General features: G+C 37.9%; 1 long non-coding RNA gene across 2 annotated transcripts; it reads left to right on the top strand.

Annotated features, from left to right (window-relative positions):
- Positions 1-374: 374 nt before the first annotated feature.
- On the top strand, positions 375-5,509 carry LOC116962147. Of its 2 annotated transcripts, XR_004407391.2 has the most exons (4): positions 375-468; positions 3,938-4,043; positions 4,428-4,546; positions 5,176-5,509. It is a non-coding gene; the product is annotated as an uncharacterized LOC116962147 (long non-coding RNA). The 2 variants fall into 2 exon arrangements; XR_004407390.2 differs by having other exon boundaries at positions 4,428-5,509.
- The last annotated feature ends 13,706 nt before the right edge of the window (positions 5,510-19,215 follow it).

The following is a 19,215-nucleotide window of genomic DNA, read 5'->3' as shown; positions in this document are numbered from 1 at the left end:
TTTTGAAGATAATTTAGATTTATCTTTAATATGAAGCTCTCAACACACACACAAAAAGTCTCTAAATGAAAGACATACTTAACATTTGTGACTATGGTGCCACAAAAGTGGCCTAATCATATTATTATCTATATTTGTTCATACCTCAGAAGTGGCCTCTTCTGATCCAACAATGGTTACACTGCATTTTCTGGATTATACTTAGCCATGTCAAAAAGAGTTCTAGCTTGCCTTTCAGCATTTTTTATTCTAGCAGGGCACCCCACTATAATAGATAAAGGAATCTGAGTTTCTACACCCCTAGCCACTGCAGTAGGATTTAAAATCAGAATTTACTAACATGCCCATTGGATATTTCATATCAACAAGTCCTTCAGTCTACCAGTATTACAGATTTCCAGACACATATCATCTTCCCGACGCTGACTGAAAACATGGAAGTTGTAACAATGTCTTCATTAATAATAGGTATGTTGATTCATTGTGGGTTTGTGTTGTTCATTTCTGGTGATACTATTTCTTTCAGCATTCTTGCACTTGTTTTTAATGCCAGAAAGTGGTTGGTAGGAAGTCCGTGATAAACTTTGTGTGCACAAGTAATTTATTTGAGACTGATATGGTGGAGCAGTTCACTAGATACTTGAATCAGCCCTAGGTCAAACAAGGACTGCACCTGCATATTTCATAGCCTAGGAGTCAAAGATTTTTATTTAAGTTTAAATGGTAAATGTCACATAACACCAGAGTGTTTCCTGGAAACCGTATATTGTGTTGGCAAGCGGCATGAAAGACTGGTTAGCAACCAGTGACCTCTGTTTTGGGAAGACTGCTTAGCACAAGAGCTGCTGTCCCATCAGCCTAAAAGGGATGTGATCTTATCTGTACCATCTATCTATTTGGATCTGAAGTGTGTAATTTGGCAGGTGACTGCCTTTCCCCAGTCATTTTTTTGGAACTGACTACTGAATGAGTCAGCCAAGTTTGGGGGATGAGGCAGAACATATATTGCATAGAAATTGCAAGGAATTGATGATGCACTTGATACTTTACCAATGTAGAAAGCTGATTAATTTGATGTTGTTATTCATTTGATTTGTTCATTATTTGTTGTTGATCATTTATAACTTTGAGTTGCTAATGTGTAGGGTATGCCTTGTGCTACTTAGCAGTCTAGTTAAGAAACTGTATGCAATTAAAAACTTATATGGTTTAACTCTTTCTTTCCTAAATGCTGTTCTCTGAACTTGAGGAGCCCCTAGAGTAAATAAAAGCAGCTATGCAACCTGTTGCTTGATAAGTAACACCTCTTCTAACTATGGCCTTCACTGGAACACAGCTGCTCCTTTAGCTTCTTTTTCTCCTCCTCCTTTTTTTAAAAGGGTATCAGAATTTTGATGACCCAACATGATAGTAAAGATTGGCCAGGGTAGAACTCAACTCCTCAGAAAGAAGAAAAAAAAAGTCTCTATTTGTCAGAATGGTGAAAGGAATGTTTTTTTTACAAGTTTTTGGCATCTTGAGTATCCTCTTGATTTCTAATCCCATTGAAACCAAGTGGAGTTAGGTACTTAGGAAAGTTTCAAATCTGTCCACTCAAGGACAATTTTCATCCCTTTGGATTTGTTCAAACAAAACCGGGCTTCCCTTGAACAAGTTGTTAATTTCCCTGAATTTCCTCTCTCCCACTTTCCAAGCAGTCTTTAGACATAAGGCAGGATGGTGAAGCACTGTTATGTGTAATCTCAAATGTCATGTTTCATCCTTTCCCTGTACTTTTTGTGTGTCTGTACCTTGCTGTGAGTTTCTACCAGCAGCCTCCTGCAGGTCTCAGAGACTTAATTCCTGCTTGAAATGCAATGCCTGCTGTGGTCCTGATGTGATTTCATGACCTGGGCTGCTTTAACAAAGGTCATTGTCATACCACAGAATATGGACAATTGCATCCATGTTGTCATCTGAATTACAAAGCCCTTAAGTTTCTAGCCCATCTAAAAAATATGTTCTGACATCCTTGCCTGAAAGATAGTGAAGTTAGCAATTCAGACTTCATCTACAGGCCTTCCTTGCTGTCTCCTATACAAAATGATAGCAGGAAGAAAATAATTAGCTTCATGAAATATGAAGTGTCTTCCTTTTTCTGAGCAGTACGAGCATTTCAGAGTGTTATTCTTTTATAAGATGCCTTTCCAAAAGCATTTAATGAAGGAAAGATGAAAGCTAATGGAGTAGTAGTTGAATGTTGCTTTTTTTTCTGATTTAAAATATACATTAATTTTCTTTTCACCTCTAGCTTATATCCATATATCATTTGCCTTACTGCTTTAAAATGGGAGTAGTGGCATGCAACTCTGAAAAGTGCTCTCATTATTTTTACCTTACTATCTCACAATTCAAGATACATTGTATCAAAGATGCTACATAAAAAGCAAATTAAAATTGAATTGCAGTAAAGCTACTAAAAGAATTCATTGCACTTCGAAGAGTTTACAATTAAATATGTTATGTGGTGGGAATGGACAATTAAGTGTGAAGAATAAGCATTAATGTGCTGGTTTATAATAACTGTTGAATGTATGGTTATGTGTACTTCATTTAATTGCAAATAATATTGGTGATTCATACATGTTCAAGGCTGCCTCAGTGTGTGGAAAATCTTTTCACTTTCCTATGAGATGGGTTGGAGTAATAGTTTCTTCTATGCACACGCTTCAGTAACAGAATGGTTGGCAATAACTTCCTAAACAACCACTATTTTTGTGACACTATCTTTATGTTTTCATATCTTTTATGGAAGAATTCAATAACTGGAGAGGGAGTAAGGCTGGCATTATGAACTTTTCAGGAAGGTGATTCTGCAGTAGTTTGCCCTTTAAACTGACTTATACGAATCACTTGGTACATTTAGAGAATTCAAAAGATTTTAGATATAATACTCCATTGATTCTGTTGCTGGGAAAACTGAAATTTTACAGTGCTATTGATATATCTCATTAAAAAATAGTAAAAAAGCTCCTGCTTCTAAAGCCAACTTGCTTTTGCATTATCAGAAGCAAAATATTCTATTTTCATTATTTTACTAGTGTATTCCATGCTATAATTTCTACAAAATGTCTAATGACCTGTTCCTGTGAAGTACTAATCAGAACCAGCTTCTGATGAAGCTATTGGGCTCCGAGCTAGTCTTTCCAGAAGAGGTAGAAAGTCTGTTTTTTTCCAAAAGTTAACATAAAGCCCTGAAGTATTTCCAGTTCTCCTGCAGCTGATGTGGGTGGGGATTGAAGCTTTCGGAGTTATGAAGGAGAGACAGATGAAATATCCAATGGTTGAGATCAATAAGGAAATTCAAACCCTGACCTCACAGCATGTGCTTTCCTCCCCAGAGCTGCTGGTTGGTAAACAAACAGCTTTGAACCTTCCAGTGCTATATTATCACATGACAGAAAAATGCAGTCCAGGTGAAATACTGATAATGGAAGTAACAGAAGAAACTGGGAAAAAATATAACAAAAGGCAGCATGGGTAAATTACTGTTCCTGTCCTCACACTCTTTATTCACACTTAACTTACCTCATCTCAGCATCTATGTCAAGACAGAAACTGATTACGAATGTTAGCACAATATTTCAGTCAAAAAATCTTCATGAACAAGTTAGAGATGGAGATTTAAACTGTAATTGAAAGTTCAATGTCAAGATCTTAATTGTATTCATTTTCAGTTCTTTCTGTACACCTGGAATAAAAGACAACGATAACAGACTACTGATCCTTCTGTTGGTTTGTGTGTACCATTTTTCTCTGTTGTAAGAGCCTGAAGACTAACTACCTTTAAACAGCCATTCATTTTAGGGAGCTTAACTCTGTAAAGACCACTATCATTTCCTAGACACACTGTGTCAGGTTTCTCAGACTTTCATAATAGTTTCCTTTTGCCTTTCAGCACGGATTTGAGATTTCCCAGCCTGAATTCATAGTATTGCTTAATCATGGGCTGAATCAATCTGGACAAACTAATTATCAAGCTGTCCTATGCTTAAACATCACAGGTAGGTGCTATATAATCTTTGCCAGATTTGAATATATTCAACTAAGTGCCTGAAAACTTTCAATAAGTTTCTGAGCATATCTTCACATGATGTCTAATGAGCCACATTCAGACCATACTCAAATGTAAGTAAGATTAATTCAGAGATGTACATTGATATGGCACCTCGATTTATAGTGAAAACTGGCCATGTGTATTTATAACTTCAGTAAGGGCTTTTCCATGGAAGGCAGAACATCGTGACTTTTCTTGCATTTTCTTTTCATATAATAAATGATTTCTGCTTTAATTCTGTTTCAGTTTTGCATTTTAAGCAACCTGGAAAAACAAAACAAAACAAAAAACCAGAACAATACAAAAAAGTTGTACTTCTCTTCTCTTACAGGAGAGAATTTCAGAGGCCAGCTTCCACTGATGCTACCAATGGAACAATCTTGACCTTCATAGAAAGTTTTCTAGTAAGATGTATAACGGTCACAGTAGTCTCACAGAGGAATATGGTTGGTATGAAACTTATTAATTATGGGGTTTATTACTGAAATGAATATTCATGTGATATTCCTGTCTTAGGGAATTTACTGGATACAGGTGTTTACTGGTTTTGTTTTTTTTTTTGTTGTTAATTATTTTATCTATTCCAAATAAATGAATACAGCAAACCAAAATTCAGAATTCAAATATCCCTCATAAAGAAGCAGTTCTGCAAGATTGAAAAGTCCTAGAATATTACGTTAAATCCTTATGCCATCCTACTGGCATCATTTTCATCATTTTCATTGTGTTAATCTCACGTAGTAAAAGCATCATTTTTGATCTTTAGAAGACATAAGTAAAGCTAATGTTTAGCATTTAATGTCCCTATGAATATCAGTAACTTAAAGATCTGCTTATGCATATTAACACTGCTAATGACTGAATATTGATGCATTTGTCATGAAAAAAATCAGCCCTGAGAAAATACCTTCTGCACTCCAAATGTACTTTAAAATTATTTTTAATTCTATAATTTCCCAGTGAGGACTGGTATTCTACTCTATAGTAACTGCAGGAAAAAAAAAAAATCTGTTTAATTTGCCAAAGGGGCAGAGCAAAGGTGTCTTTCATATTTTGACAAAATCTTTCTATCCTTTCAGATATACAGCCTTCCTCTGGAATTAACTTTAATTCAGTTGGGAGGGGGGGATTCCAATGTTTTTGTCAACTGCAATAAACCTGTATGACTTGTCACTGTCTAGACATCAGTCCTTATTGTCAAAGCTTTCTGTAAGTATTAATATCTGCTTGGACAACTATCAGCATAAAATTACATTATTATTGCTCTTATTTTTATTAATAATAATAATTGTTATTATATTTTAAAACAGGTAGATATTATAATTTAAGTGATTTTACTGTAATCTTTCTCTGACTAATGGAAATTGACACAGTTGGAATTTGCCTAAGAATAAAAAGCTGCCACTTGCTGGATTTTGTGATTTTTTTTTTTTTTTTTTTTTTAAATCCTCATTCTTAAACCCAAAATAGAGCAGTTCTGTGAGTCTACTCAGGCTATACACTTTATCACATGGGGCTTACAGTAAGGATCTACAATTTAGAAAGGCCAGATGGGTAGCACTGCTGCCTTTCCAGAGGTTACTACTGAAGATAATATCAGTGCAGCAGTAATTATCTCAGGATTTTGTGTGGCCTTTCTGAAGTGTACCAATTAGTGCCACTTCAGCCTGAAAAGAGGAGAAGCTCCTTTTTGGCAAATTAACTTGTTGCCACACAAAAAGAAACTGTTTGTATTTCCAGGTCAGTTACAGACATCCTTAGGTAATTGAGATCCTTATCAAATGTCTGAAGTCTTCACCCAAAGCTAACTCGGTGCACTTGGGAAGGAAATAATATAACCTGTAGCTTCTAAATTTACTCTTTGCTCTGAGATGAAATGTCTCTGCTATGAAACTCAGGACATTAAGCACGTGTTCAGAGACCATATTCAGGAAACAATCATGACAGTCTTTTGTGGTGGTATTTCTGAAGGTATCTACTAATTTTTCAGCTGTGATTAAAAATAAGGTACAATGCTGACCTTCTTAATAAATGGCATGAAAAATGATATAGACGATATTATCATAATAATGTTTAAAAAGTATGCCTGACCTAGGTTGGCTATGTTCAGTTCAGACCTCTCCATCTCAAAACAACCCAAGAGCTGTAAAAGACATTTAAAGATATGAATCAGGGCTCTGCTTGACACACAGAGATGGAATAATATCGTCTGACTGACAAAGTTATCATCTCTATCTGTCTGTAGTGCTGACATTGCACGGACAGCTCAGATGCTCATGAATCAGCAGTTTTAAAACACAACAGCAGTTTAAAGCAAACCATTAGCTCTGCCAACCTATAACTTCTCTGCTTGTCAGTCAGATCTTTCAAACTGATTAGGAGCATATCAAACTCCCATGTGAAGCAAGACTGAAAAGATCAAGACTCCTTGCTTGATAAGGAGTGGCACAAGTGGCAAATAAAAGAGAACATGGCACAAAAGTACATGGTGGTGAAAACTGAGAGACGTAAGTGTGAATGTTACCTTTTCTGACCAAAGAAAAACTGAGAATGGTGTGATGAGATGGGAAGGTGGATGTTGTAGAGGGAGGGAAGGAAACATCCTGCCCTGCAAAAGCAAGCATGGAAGATGACACAGGAAGCAGTAGCACTTATTGATCATCAGTATTTTGGAGGCCTAGGGAGATTCAGAAAAAAAGGTTGAAAATACATGTAGAAAACAACAAAAATAACCTTGGTCATTCAGTTAATACACTAATAAGCTATTTGATTAAGCTAATAAATTTAGTGATTTTTTTTTTAAGTGCTGTAATGTGATTAGGAGTCTTGGAAGAAGCATGTCTATACTTTCAGAATATAAGCAAATGATCATTACCTATGAGAAAGGAAGAGGTTCCCCCACCTGTAAGGAGTTCAGTTATGTTGTAATTTGTGGTAAAAGGCATTGTCTGAATGAAGAAAGAGAATAGGAAACACCCAAAATCCTGCTCAGTCTGACAGATCACAATGAGTAAAGGTCAGTATATGAACAAGTGATTTTCCACTGTTATTTGTACTTCTTGGTTAAGAACCTTAAACACTTCTATTTGTAACTCTAATCTCAAAAGAAAAAAAAAAACAAACCAAAACAAACGTGAAGCATTTATAATGCAAACAGTTTAATTTTGTTTATCTAATAACAGAATGAAGAAAAACAATGCATGAATAGAGCCAGAGAAACTGTTAGGATATCAGGTATGTTGCTAGAAAGCAACTAGAGAAGTACCTGGATGTCAAGAGAAAGCATAAAAGAAAAGGAAGAATTGAGAATATATTCCAATTTAACTCCATCTTGCACAGTTTCAAAAGCTACTCCAAAGCAAATCAGGAAGTCTTGTGCTTAATATTAGACTAGAATTCAAATCATCTCATTACTGAACACTGTAGAGGCAAAGGTGAGCCTGATTCTCTGAAGAGGTTACTTGCATCAGGATTTCAGTCTGAATGGTCAGTAAATTCACTTCTGAACCTTCTGTGCTGCTGGGCAAGATGTGGATGGAGTCTTACCAATGAGGGGACAGCACAAAAGGAAGAAAATCTGCCTCTGAAAGGTAGCTGATAGGGAGTTGCTTTCCTGCCTGGAGTACAGAAGGAACCAGAATTTAACTTGCTGTAACTTCTTCAATGGTGGCCCTGTAGAGAACGTCATTTGTTTCCTGGAAGTTCATATATTGTGTCTGCTACCAATTTGTTGTGTTAAATTTTAACAGTCAGTGTTAATGGTGCATTGTCTACCAATCTGTTACCAGTTTGTTGCATCCAATTTACAGATTACATTGCTCAAATTCTCCATCAATTTGTTGCATTACTGCCTGTGCAGTTTATGTGGCCCAAAGGAATACGCCTTATATACAAAACCAAGAATTTATTTTTAGCTTAATTAAAGTCTTAATGGTCTAATCAAAGAATTATTATTAGTTCTGTTGCAATGAAGCTAACACTGCAAGTTTGCATTATGCATGGTTAAAGCTGAAAGATTTCTTTTTTACCCCTTTCTCTGATGTTATGCTCACCTTTTTAGTGCCCCTTTGAGTCCTGAGGTTGATGACTTTAGCTGGGGACAGAAGAGTTACAGCGAGTTGTCAGCATCCAATGTTCTTTGTCAAGAGGTGTATCTTGCTGATGGGTGGGTGTTTCCCCCTCTGCATTTTTGGGTCCACTTAAGTTAATTTTTATGCATTTGCTAATACAGACTTTTTACTTGCTCTTGGTTTGCAGTTCCATGTTATGTTTGAGTTCACTGCTTAGTGTGATTTACAGATTTTTGAGACTTGTTCTTTGGTCTCTTTGTTACCTCTAAAGCTGGTTTTACCCAGCTTCTCTGAGTTTGTTTCTTTGATGACCAATACCTGACCTCTGATGAGTTCTTATAGTCCTGGGGCTCCAGTATCATCCTGTGTCTGTACTTTCAAGTTATCTGCTGTCATCCCATGCTTGCATTATTGTGTGATGCATTTTATACTTGGTTATTGCTCTCTTTTAGTTAGAGAAGCCTATATATAACACAACTGTACAAAGCAAAATAACAAAATAATTAGACAGCTGTTTCCACAGACGTGCAGCAGCAAGGCCACAGTGACTGAGCTACAGAGCTGCAAGGCGTCACCAACTGAATTGCCACTGTCTTTCCATACCTCTCTTCCTACTGCTGCTTAGTAACGTTTCATGAAAAGCCAAGACTGGGAGAGGATCAGGTCACCACTGGGCACTGTCTCTCCTGTATGTGGAGCCTCTTCTGCCCATGGTCAGATCAACAGTAGAGATTGCACTTGATTGAGAATCATTCTGTTAGTGAGCTGGGAGGAGCTGCTCTAGGAAAAGGTCATCCTTAATACGGTATTGGCTGGTAATTTTTCATGGATAAAAAATACTACATATTAAACCACAAGTTGAAGTAATGTCAGATAGACATAACTTTATTTTTCTTTTTTTCCCCTTTTTTGTTTGTCTAGATTGACTGCAAAATCATATAGAAAATACAATTTCTGGTTATACTACTTATCATTATATATTTTTTTCCCTTTAAAAAAAAAAAAAAAAAAAAAAGAAACTGAATCTACCACAGTTTCTCACATGTCTTTCTTATGCTTTGTATGTTTCCAAGGTAGGAAGAAGGGCTCTTTCTTCCACAACATTAGCAGCAGTTTCCTTCAGTTGCAACCGGAATTTAAAAGATTCATGTTTTTTTTTCTGCATTATTTTCATGATGATGGTGTGAGAAGACTTTTTTTAACTCTGCTTCACTTTCCAAATATTCACTACTTAAAGGTTTGAATTTATTTTGTATTTACTGTGAGGTACATGGTCACTGTGGGAAATAGAAATGTGAATTGTAATGGTAATTGTGAATTATGACTAATTATTATGAAAACAAAGATGCCCTGGATGTCTAGAAAAATTAGGAAGAAAACAATAAAGGGAAAAATAAGAAATTAAGTCTTTTGAATTTTTCACCCTATTTTTGTTATTCATTTATAAGCTGTTAGCTTTTCTTGTGGGTTTAGTGTTTGTGCCTTGCTTTTGAGGGCTAAGGAAACTTTCTGGTTTGGCTTGCTTGCCCTACTTAAACATTTTCAGATTGTGAAAAGATGTTTTTATGACAATACTTTGCTTTATGGCAATAAGATCATTACGTTTTGATGTTGCTGCAGTAAAATTAGAGGATGTGATGAAGTTAAGTATAGAAAATGTTACCAAAGCAGCATAAAAACATCATAAAAAAAACTGTCTTAATAGAAAATTTACTGGAAACTTGGGGAGGGAGAGAAGCAGTGGAAAATATGCGTTCCTTTTTACTCATATGATTTAATTTCTCAAAACTTGATTATATTTCTAACCATACCAAAACCCATGCCTTTTACAATATTAATTTTCCTGAGTATCCCCCAAAACAAACTCAAATCTGGAAAATCCTTGATTTCAGTTCAGCACAGATGAACAGTGAAAAGCTGAAATGTTACTTGTGATGTTTTGAGTGCTCACTCATGGATCCCACTATTTGAGAATAACAAATTTACAGATTTCATCCATCCTTCCTAAACTGTATTTACAGTACTTGTAATTAAAAATAAAAAGGAGAATTATTTTTAAAAATTATATGTATCTGACATCTGGAAATCAGATCCTCTATAAAAAAATTTCTAATTTCAAAATAAACTCCATGTAAGAAAACTAAAGTTTTCATTGAATTTTGTCATACTTATCAGAAGATCATATCTATTCAAGTATCTGTAATTTAGGTAACAAGTTTTGATTCTGCTGGTGGTGATGAGATTGGCTGCATCCTTTGGAATTTTGTGCTTTGAGCTGCCATATTATGAGGATGAGTTCTGGAATGACTTCATATATTTGCATCTAGTCTGGGTAGAGTACAAGAAATACAGAGAAAACAATAGAAAAGGAGAAAAAGAATGTAACTCCCTGATTGACCTTTTTTGTGTTTTGGGTTTGGAAACTGTAGCATCATGTGGTTCAAAACAGTTCTTTTTCTCAGTGAATCCCAGAAGGCGTAATAACATAGTTAGACTCTATGCCAGGGGAGCTATTACTTTTCTCCAACAGTATAAGAAGCTTTCTCGCCAAAAAAGCATAAAAATCCACTCTAAGTGGTCTCCCTTGGGAAAATGACAGGACGTTAACAACTAGAACAACCTTCCAACAACATTTTGTTTGTCTAATCCGCCAATGTCATGACCGCTGTATATCTGCATAATTAAATCATGTCAGGTAAAAATCAAGTTTACTCTGTTGATAGGAAAGTTGCATGTAAGTATTATGATTTCTTGTTTTATCTAGGGAAACTGAAAACCCACAGATTCACAACATAACAAATTGAGAATAGCTACAATGTGCCTCAGACATGGATACATCGTTTTCTTCCTGTTTGTTTTTTTGGGGGTTTTGATCAATGTCATTATCATCCCTTGGGGATTTAACTTATTTGTTCCACAGCAATTATCTTTTTAATAAATTAATATGACTAAAAGGAGGAAGGGAATGCTATTAATTAAACATGCTAAGAACTGGAGTCTGCCTTAGTGTATTGCTTTTGTTTGATATTTAAAGAAGAGTTTCATGACAGATTTTAACTAGATTTTTATAAAAAAATGGATTTCTATCCTCAGTATCATACAATGGAACATGAAGCAAAATGCATTGACTTCAGAGTTGAAGTTTTGGGTTCTGTCTCCACATTTATTGATCCCTCCTACATTTCTTCTTTATTTGCTCTTGTCTCATATAATTCTGTGAGATAATTCTGGGAACATTTCTGTTTAACTTCAAACTGAGAGCAGGCACCGTATGGCCTGCTCAGCTGACACTTCTATCTAAATAATTAAAGTGACTGTCCATTAAAGATTTGCAGCTATGTGACACATTTCCCAGTCATGACAGTCAATCATTTAGGAGGTCAGCTCAACCTTTTCTGCATTTACTTTTCTGTAAATTAACATCTGGCCATAAAAAAGGTATTGCTGTCAGAACTAAGCTGAGATACTTTAATATGCTAGTGATGATTGAAAGTACTGCACGCCATTATAAAAAGAAGTTTCCAGGAAAATAAATTTTCACATCTTTTTGTCCCAAGTCAGTATCTTTTAAAATTCATCAGCACTGATTTATCAATGATGAAAAGATAGGGCAGTGGTATCTGATTTTTTTAAGTGGACATGAGCTTTCTTCCAATTGTAACAAAACAAATATTTTGAGACTCAAAAAATTAAATCTATTTTTACTAATGTAAAAATTAAGTTTAAATTAGTTTGAGGAAATTCTTAACTCAGAGCATTTTGTATGAAGTTTTTTGGAGCAAAATAATAGTTACAAACACTCTTTTTGATGTTATTATCCTTTTAATTCTCTGATATTTTGATCAAAATGGAAATTAGAAACATTCCCTCTCCCAGAGGAGAAAAAGTAGAAAAAACACTCTACTTCTTTTTGTAGTCTCTGCAATGGGATTCTTCAATCTTTTAAAATTCTGTTGATCTTGCTGTAATTTTATTGTTTAGCAATTATATGCACTGCAATGGCCTGATTCATCCATGCTGCTGCCCTCTCTTTGTCTCACACTCATCTGGCTTCCTGAGGAGTCCCTTGGTGTCAGGGAAATCCTCCCTACTGGTATCTCAGGGGGGAAGGGACACCACCGTACTCTCTTTAGTAGTTGCTACTGCTCAAGGGTCAGAACTGGACTACAGATGTCCCTTCAAGCCCGACCTCCCTTCATTAGGCAGGTTCTTCTTCCTAAGGGCATCTCTGCTGCATGTAAAATTGTAGCAATCTCCAACAGATGTTGTGCTAGTAGATCTTTAAAGAAGCATGAAGAAAGCAAATTAACCTTGTATAGAGATTAACATCCCTTCTGCGGTATGCCATTTGATGCCCCTCAGTTTATAGTGTTTTCACCCTACTGTTCTTAAAAGAGAACAAGTGAAATGAGGCATCAGGGTAGTTCCTGCTGAGGTGTTGTAGCTGTTACTGAAAAGGTGAATGAGTGTGAAAATGGATTTGAGACACTATTGCAAGGAATATGAAACCTAAACCACTGAAGGAATATTTCTTGTGTGTATGTTGCATGGCATCATCTTGTAACCCCTGAATCTTTAAAGTGCTTGTTAAAGGTCTCCTTCTGAAATACTTTCAGCCTCGTATATTAGTAATGAAACTTTATTTGTAGTTGGTTCTTTCTTCAAACTCTCACAGTGAACCAGCCCCTTTCAAATCAACAGGCATTCGGAGTGCTGTCAACTGCTTAGATAAAAACCTTTTGCATAACCTACCTATCTGGCTACTTCTGGATTGCTGCAAACTGCAGCCTTCAAATTCCTTCTTCCAACCTTTCCTAAAGATTGCCCTCCAGAAGGTCAGACATTACATTATGAATCAATCATTGCTGCCCTTTTGACTCATTAGCCTCAATTTCCTTCATTACAACTAAAAAGCTTGTAGGAGTTGATCAAAAAGCAACACAGCAAGGAGCTAATGGCAGAAAAGGAACATTCTGCATGGGTAAGTATTAGTTGTAACTGAATTATTTTGGAGAATTTGTTCAACGCCACAACAAATACTTTTATTAGACAATATCAGTTTCATCATCTGTCTTTTTCTGGAGGTGTCTTAGACATGCCAGAGGGAAATTAAGAGTGAAAATGAGCAAAAAATGTCAAATATGTCATGGTCAGGACAGGAAATAATTAAGTGAGAAGGTTTGTCAGAAGAAACATTGTTTGATTTTAAATGCATTTTGTCATGTTTCCATGTATTTTCTTCTGCTTCTAAACTAGAATATAATGAATGTGATATGAATAAAGCGGTTACCTATTTTTTTTTTTTTTCATTTCTGTTTCTCCATTGATAAAAGAGATACTGATCATAATGCTCTGCAAAATCTTTTGCAATCTACTACTAATATATATATATACACGCATAGATGTATGGTGATATGCATATGTATTATGATTATAAATGAGCATGTCTGTAGATTGAAGTTTTACACACGTTTTCAATTTGCTTTCTTAAAATACTTAACTATGGTAATGATATGATGTGAGTCAAACAAATTGATGAGGTCCAATGTGAGCCCAAACTTGTCAAAAATAATTACCAAACACTTGTGTGAATACATTTTTGAGTTAATCCAAAGGAATGTGACATTTTAGTAACACTGTCAATTTCAATTCAGGAATTTCCACTATAGAAATTTATTTTGAATTGGAAGATGTATACATCTCATTTTTGAATTTCTTCCATGATTAAATAAATCCATCCACTTTTTTTTTAAAACAACACTATCCTTGTACATTGAGTTCCTGGTTGCAATCCAGGGCATTAATTTGAAAGGAGATGTAAAATAACCTTTTTTTTTTCAACATGTTTTTTAAAAGTTGTTCTGAATTGAGGCATGGAGTGTTCTTATTTCATCCCATGAACAACCTGTTTAAGCAGGTGCAAACTGTAATGCTTTATTCTGGTATTGTTCACATCACTTTCAACAGATGTCAGTGTTTTCCTGGTGTGCAAGACACTAGAGACTCACGTATGTTACATGTCAGTAGTTACAGTGCAAATCCCTGATAAGAGTGTTTCTGCTGTATTCCAGTATCACTGAGTAGTATTTCTAATGCATTTGTCTTGTAAATCCTGACATTAAAAATAACAACTGTAGGACACTAATCCTGTCCTAATCTTCCAGTCTACAAGAAAGACACAACTCCCTCAACTTCCTATATTGTTTATGTAAAGTTCTGACCTCCTCTAAACTACTTTTCACAACACTGTATACACTTTTGATATCATATTGATTTCTTCTTACTACAGTTTACTTGCCTTCAAGGCTATCTGAAGTATTCAACTTAAATTTGATCTAAAATTCACAGACATTATGGCTCACTATCCTAAATTCCTCTTGCGTTTTATTGTGCTCTCTGTTATTGAACTGTAATGGGGACAGTTCTGCTTCCCTGTAAGCAATGTCTGTTCTAGACAACATGAGTTTCTTATAAACCCTTAGAACAGCAGTACCTGAGCACCTCCTGCCTCTACATTAAATGGTGTGATTAGCATCTGTCACATATTTCTCATGTCTTCTTCAGTATCCAGGGTACTAGTATATTTTGGTAGAGTTTGAAGACTTATTTCATTAATTTTTGGGTTAGGAACAGACACAAATCTGTGTTTTCCAATGCTCACTGATCTAGTCAGCCTATCCTGGACAGGCAACATAGGCCCATTGTCTTCATCATTCATGATAATGGGACAGCCAAGGAGAAACTCACCTTCTAATCTACAGTTGTCCATGCATGTCCATCAGTGACTTAGGAGCTGTAAAATCACAGACTTATAGAATGGTTTGGGTTGGAAGGGACTTTTAAAGATCATCCAGCCGAGGATACAGTTGGCTTTCTGGGCTTCAAGCATACATTTCCAGGTCATGTCCAATTTGTCACCCATCAATATCCCCATATCCTCCTTAGCAGGGTTTCTCTCAATCACTTCAGCCCTCGGACAATTGGGGATTGCCCCTTCCCAGGTGCAGGACCTTGCACTTGGCCTGTTCAACCTCATGAGGTTGGCATGGTCCCGCTCCTCGAGCCTGTGAAGGTCCCTCTGGGTGGCATCCCTTCCCTCTGGTGAAACAGCTGCACCATTCAGCTTGGTGTCATCCACAAATCCCACTATCCATGTCATTAATGAAGATATTAAATAGTAGTCATCCCAGTACAGACCCTTGAGGGATACCACTTGTTACTGGTTTCCATTTGGACGTTGAGCCATTGACCGCAACTCTTTGGATGCGGCCATCCAGAAAATTCCTTATCCATCAAATAGTCCAGCCATCAAACCTATATCTCTCTATTTTAGCAACAAGGATATTGTGTAGGACTGTGTCAAAGGCCTTGCAAAAATCAAACAGATCACATCTGTTGCTGTTCCCCATATCCACTGATACAGTCAATCCATCGTAGAAGGCCACTAGATTAGTCATTCACAATTTGCCCTTACTGAAGTTTTGTTGGCTGTTTCTAAGTACCTCTCTGCCTTCCATATGCATTGACGTATCTTCTGGGAGAATCTGTTTCATTATTTTACTGGGCACAGAGGTGAGGCTGACAGGTTGGTAGTTCCCAGAGTCTTCCTTTTTACCATTTTTAAAAATGAGTTTGATGTTTCCCCTTTTCCAGTCACTGGGGACTTTGCCTGACTGCTGTGACTTTTCAAATATGACTGAGAGTGGCTTAGAAACTACATCTGTCAGTTCCCTTGGGACCCTGGGATGTATCCCATCAGGTCCCATGGACTTGTATATATTCATGTTCCTCAGATGGTCTCAAACCTGATCTTCTCCTATGATGGGTGGGACTTGATTCCCCTAGTCCTTGCCTTGAAATTCAGGGACTTGAGAGATGTGGGAAGAACAATTGCCAGTGAAAACTGAGGCAGAAAAGTTGTTGAGTACCTCAGTCTTCTCCATGTCAGTTGTCACTAGACCTGTCTCATTTATCAGGAAGGGGAGTACAATTTCTTTTGTCTTCCTTTACTGACTAGCATACCTGTCAAAGCCCTTATTATTCTTCACATCCCTTGCCAAATTTAACTCCAGCTGTGCCTTACCTTTCCTGAACCCATCATTACACTCCGGGACAGTGTTCCTATAGTCTTCCCAGGAAGTATGTCCCTACTTCCACTGACTATGCATTTCTCTTTTGTTTCAGTTTTACCAGGAGGTTCTTAGCCATTCTGGTTTCCTGACTTCCTTGCCTGATTTCTTGAACATAGGAATTGACATTTCTTGTCCTTTAACAAAAATGTCTTTAAGTAGTTGCCAGATATGTTCTGCTCCTTTATTCCTGATGATAGTTTCCCAGGGGGTCACATCCCCTAGTTCCTTAAACAACTGAAGGTTCACTTTCCTAAGTTTTAAGGTCGTTACTATGCACTTTGTCTGGCCTATATCCCTTGAGATCATGAATTCCTCCAGGGCATTATCATTGCAGCCCAGGATACCACCAATCTTGACCGCTCCAATAAGTTCCTCCATGTTAGTGACCAGTAGTTCCAGTAATGCATCTCCCCTGTTTGGGGTTTCTATCAACTGGATTAGGATGTTATCCTAATGCACTTCAAGAATATCCTAGTCTACTTGCAACTTGTTGTGCCACTTTTTGAGCAGATGTCAGGGTGGTTGAAGTCCCCTGGTATGATGCTTCCTGTAGTCAAAGTAAAAATGCCTTGACATCCTCCCCTTGATCTGTTGGCCTGTAATAAACACCTTTCCTGTGTTGGCTTGGTCAACTAATTTTCATCCATAAGCTCTTGACCTCTGTGTTATTGTTTTTCAAAGACAATTCTGTGCAATCAATATTTTTACGTAGAGGGCAACCCCCCCTCATCTTTTCTTCTTTGCCTGTCCTTCCTGAAGAGTTTATAGCCATCGACTGCAGCACTCCAGTTGTGTGATTCACCCAACCAAGTTTCAGTTGCCATCTGATAGTTGTCAGTTCATAGCTTTCCAACGGCACAGTGGCTTCCAGGTCCTCTTGTTTGTTACCCATGTTGTGTGCACCGGTATAGACACTTCAGTTGCACTGTAGACTGTCTCACCTTTTTGGCAGAACCTTTTTGGAAGGTTGGGAGGCATTCCTTACTACTCTGTTAGGTGTGATCATCCACTATGTTGGTTGAGAGTATAGAAGTACCACAGCTTTGGACCCCAGCCCCCAGTTCATTAGTTTCAATGGTGATTTACTAGGTCAGCCAACCTGCCAGAATTACTTCAGATTCTTCTAGAATCTCTAGAAATTTCCTTTAGATATAGGAAAATCTCCCAGGCTGCATTGAAGGAGCTGTGGAAACAATTTCCTTATCCTCAATATTTACGTTGAATCCACTGCATGGTTAATATTTCTTTCAGACTAACGTTTCAAGATCTTTCAAACCAAAGGTGTTTGATATCTTAGAAGCAGCCCCAGGTTGAAAGACATTTCAATTCAGACTAAATTTGAGGGTACAAACAATAAAGCAAAATACATTATGATAAGAATAATAACCACAAAAATAAACATCTGTTTAATCTTTCCCCACAGAATCACAGAATTATTCAGGTAGGAAGGGAACTTAAAGACCATCTAGTTCTAACTCCCCTGCCATGAGCAGAAACACCTTCCACCAGCCCAGGTTGCTCCAAGCCCCATCAAACCTGGCCTTGAACCCTTCCAGGGAGGGGGCAGCCACAGCTGCTCTGGACACCCTGGGCCAGTGCCTCACCCCCTGCACAGGGAAGAATTTCTTCCTTATACCTAATCTAGATCTACCCTCTGTCAGTTTAAAACTGTTACCTCTCGTCCTATCCCTACACCCCCTGATAAAGAGTCCCTCCCCACCTTTCCTGTCCCCCCTTTAAGCCCTGGGAGGCTGCTCAAAGGTCTCCCCGGAGCCTTCTCTTCTCCAGGCTGAACCCTCCCAACTGTCTCAGCCTGGCCCCCCAGGGGAGCTGCTCCAGCCCCCCCAGCATCTTCATGGCCTCCTCTGGCCCAGCTCGAGCAGCTCCATGTCCTTCTGCTGTTGGGGGCCCCAGAGCTGGACATGGCACTGCAGGGGGGGTCTCACGAGAGGGAAGTAAAGGGGGAGAATCCTATCCCTTGACTTGCTCCTATGGTTGTGCTGTTTATATCCACATCTTGATGCAGCCCAGGACATGGGTGGCTTTCTGGGCTGTGAGTGCATACTGATGGCTCATAGGCAGTTTTCCATCCACTGATATCCCCAAGTCCCTCTCCGCAGGGCTGCTCTCAACCCACTCCTTGCCCAGCCTGGATTTGTGCTTGGGATTGCCCCAATCCATGGGCAGGACCTTGCACTTGGCCTTGTTGAATTCCATAAGGTTTGCATGGGTCCACCTCTCCAGCCTGTCCACGTCCCTCTGGATGCCATCCCTGCCCTCAGCATGTCACTGCACCACACAGCTCAGTGTTGTCAGAGAACTTGCTGAGGGTGCACTCAATCCCAGTGCTCATGTCACCACCAAAGATGTTAAACAGTGCCAGTCCCAACACAGACCCCTGAGGAATGCCATTTGTCACTGCTCTCCATGTGGATATTGAGCCATTTGCTGCAACCCTTTGAGTGCCAGCATCCAGCCAATTCCTCATCCACCAAGTGGTCTCCCCATCAAATCCATATCTCTCCAATTTAGAGAACAAGGATGTCGTGTGGGACAGTGTCAAATGCTTTGCACAAGTCCAGGTGGATGACGCTTGTTTATGAGCACAGTCCAGGTATGAACACAGATCTGCATCCACTTTACTGCTTTAAAATGTTGACTGATACCTTGCAACACAGCTAAAATCATCGGTTTGGCACTGGCTCTCAAATGTGCCTGGTGGTTTCCGCCACAGAGGAATCCAGCACATTAGTGTTATAACCCCGGTTATGATGACACCCAGCTCCTTTCTAGGCACTAACCATTGAAGGTGCACAGCTGTCAGACAATACTAGAGCTCCTGAAAACCTGGACAACGGTAGATAATTAGTGAGGGAATAAACAAATAAATAATCCAATAATAATTATGCAAGCAACT

This window comes from Tyto alba, unplaced genomic scaffold (assembly GCF_018691265.1).
Source record: "Tyto alba isolate M040663 unplaced genomic scaffold, T.alba_DEE_v4.0 Super-Scaffold_1000006, whole genome shotgun sequence".
Classification (NCBI taxonomy): Eukaryota; Metazoa; Chordata; class Aves; order Strigiformes; family Tytonidae; genus Tyto; species Tyto alba.
Note: the sequence above shows the minus strand (reverse complement) of the source record. Positions and strands in the feature narration are given on the sequence as shown.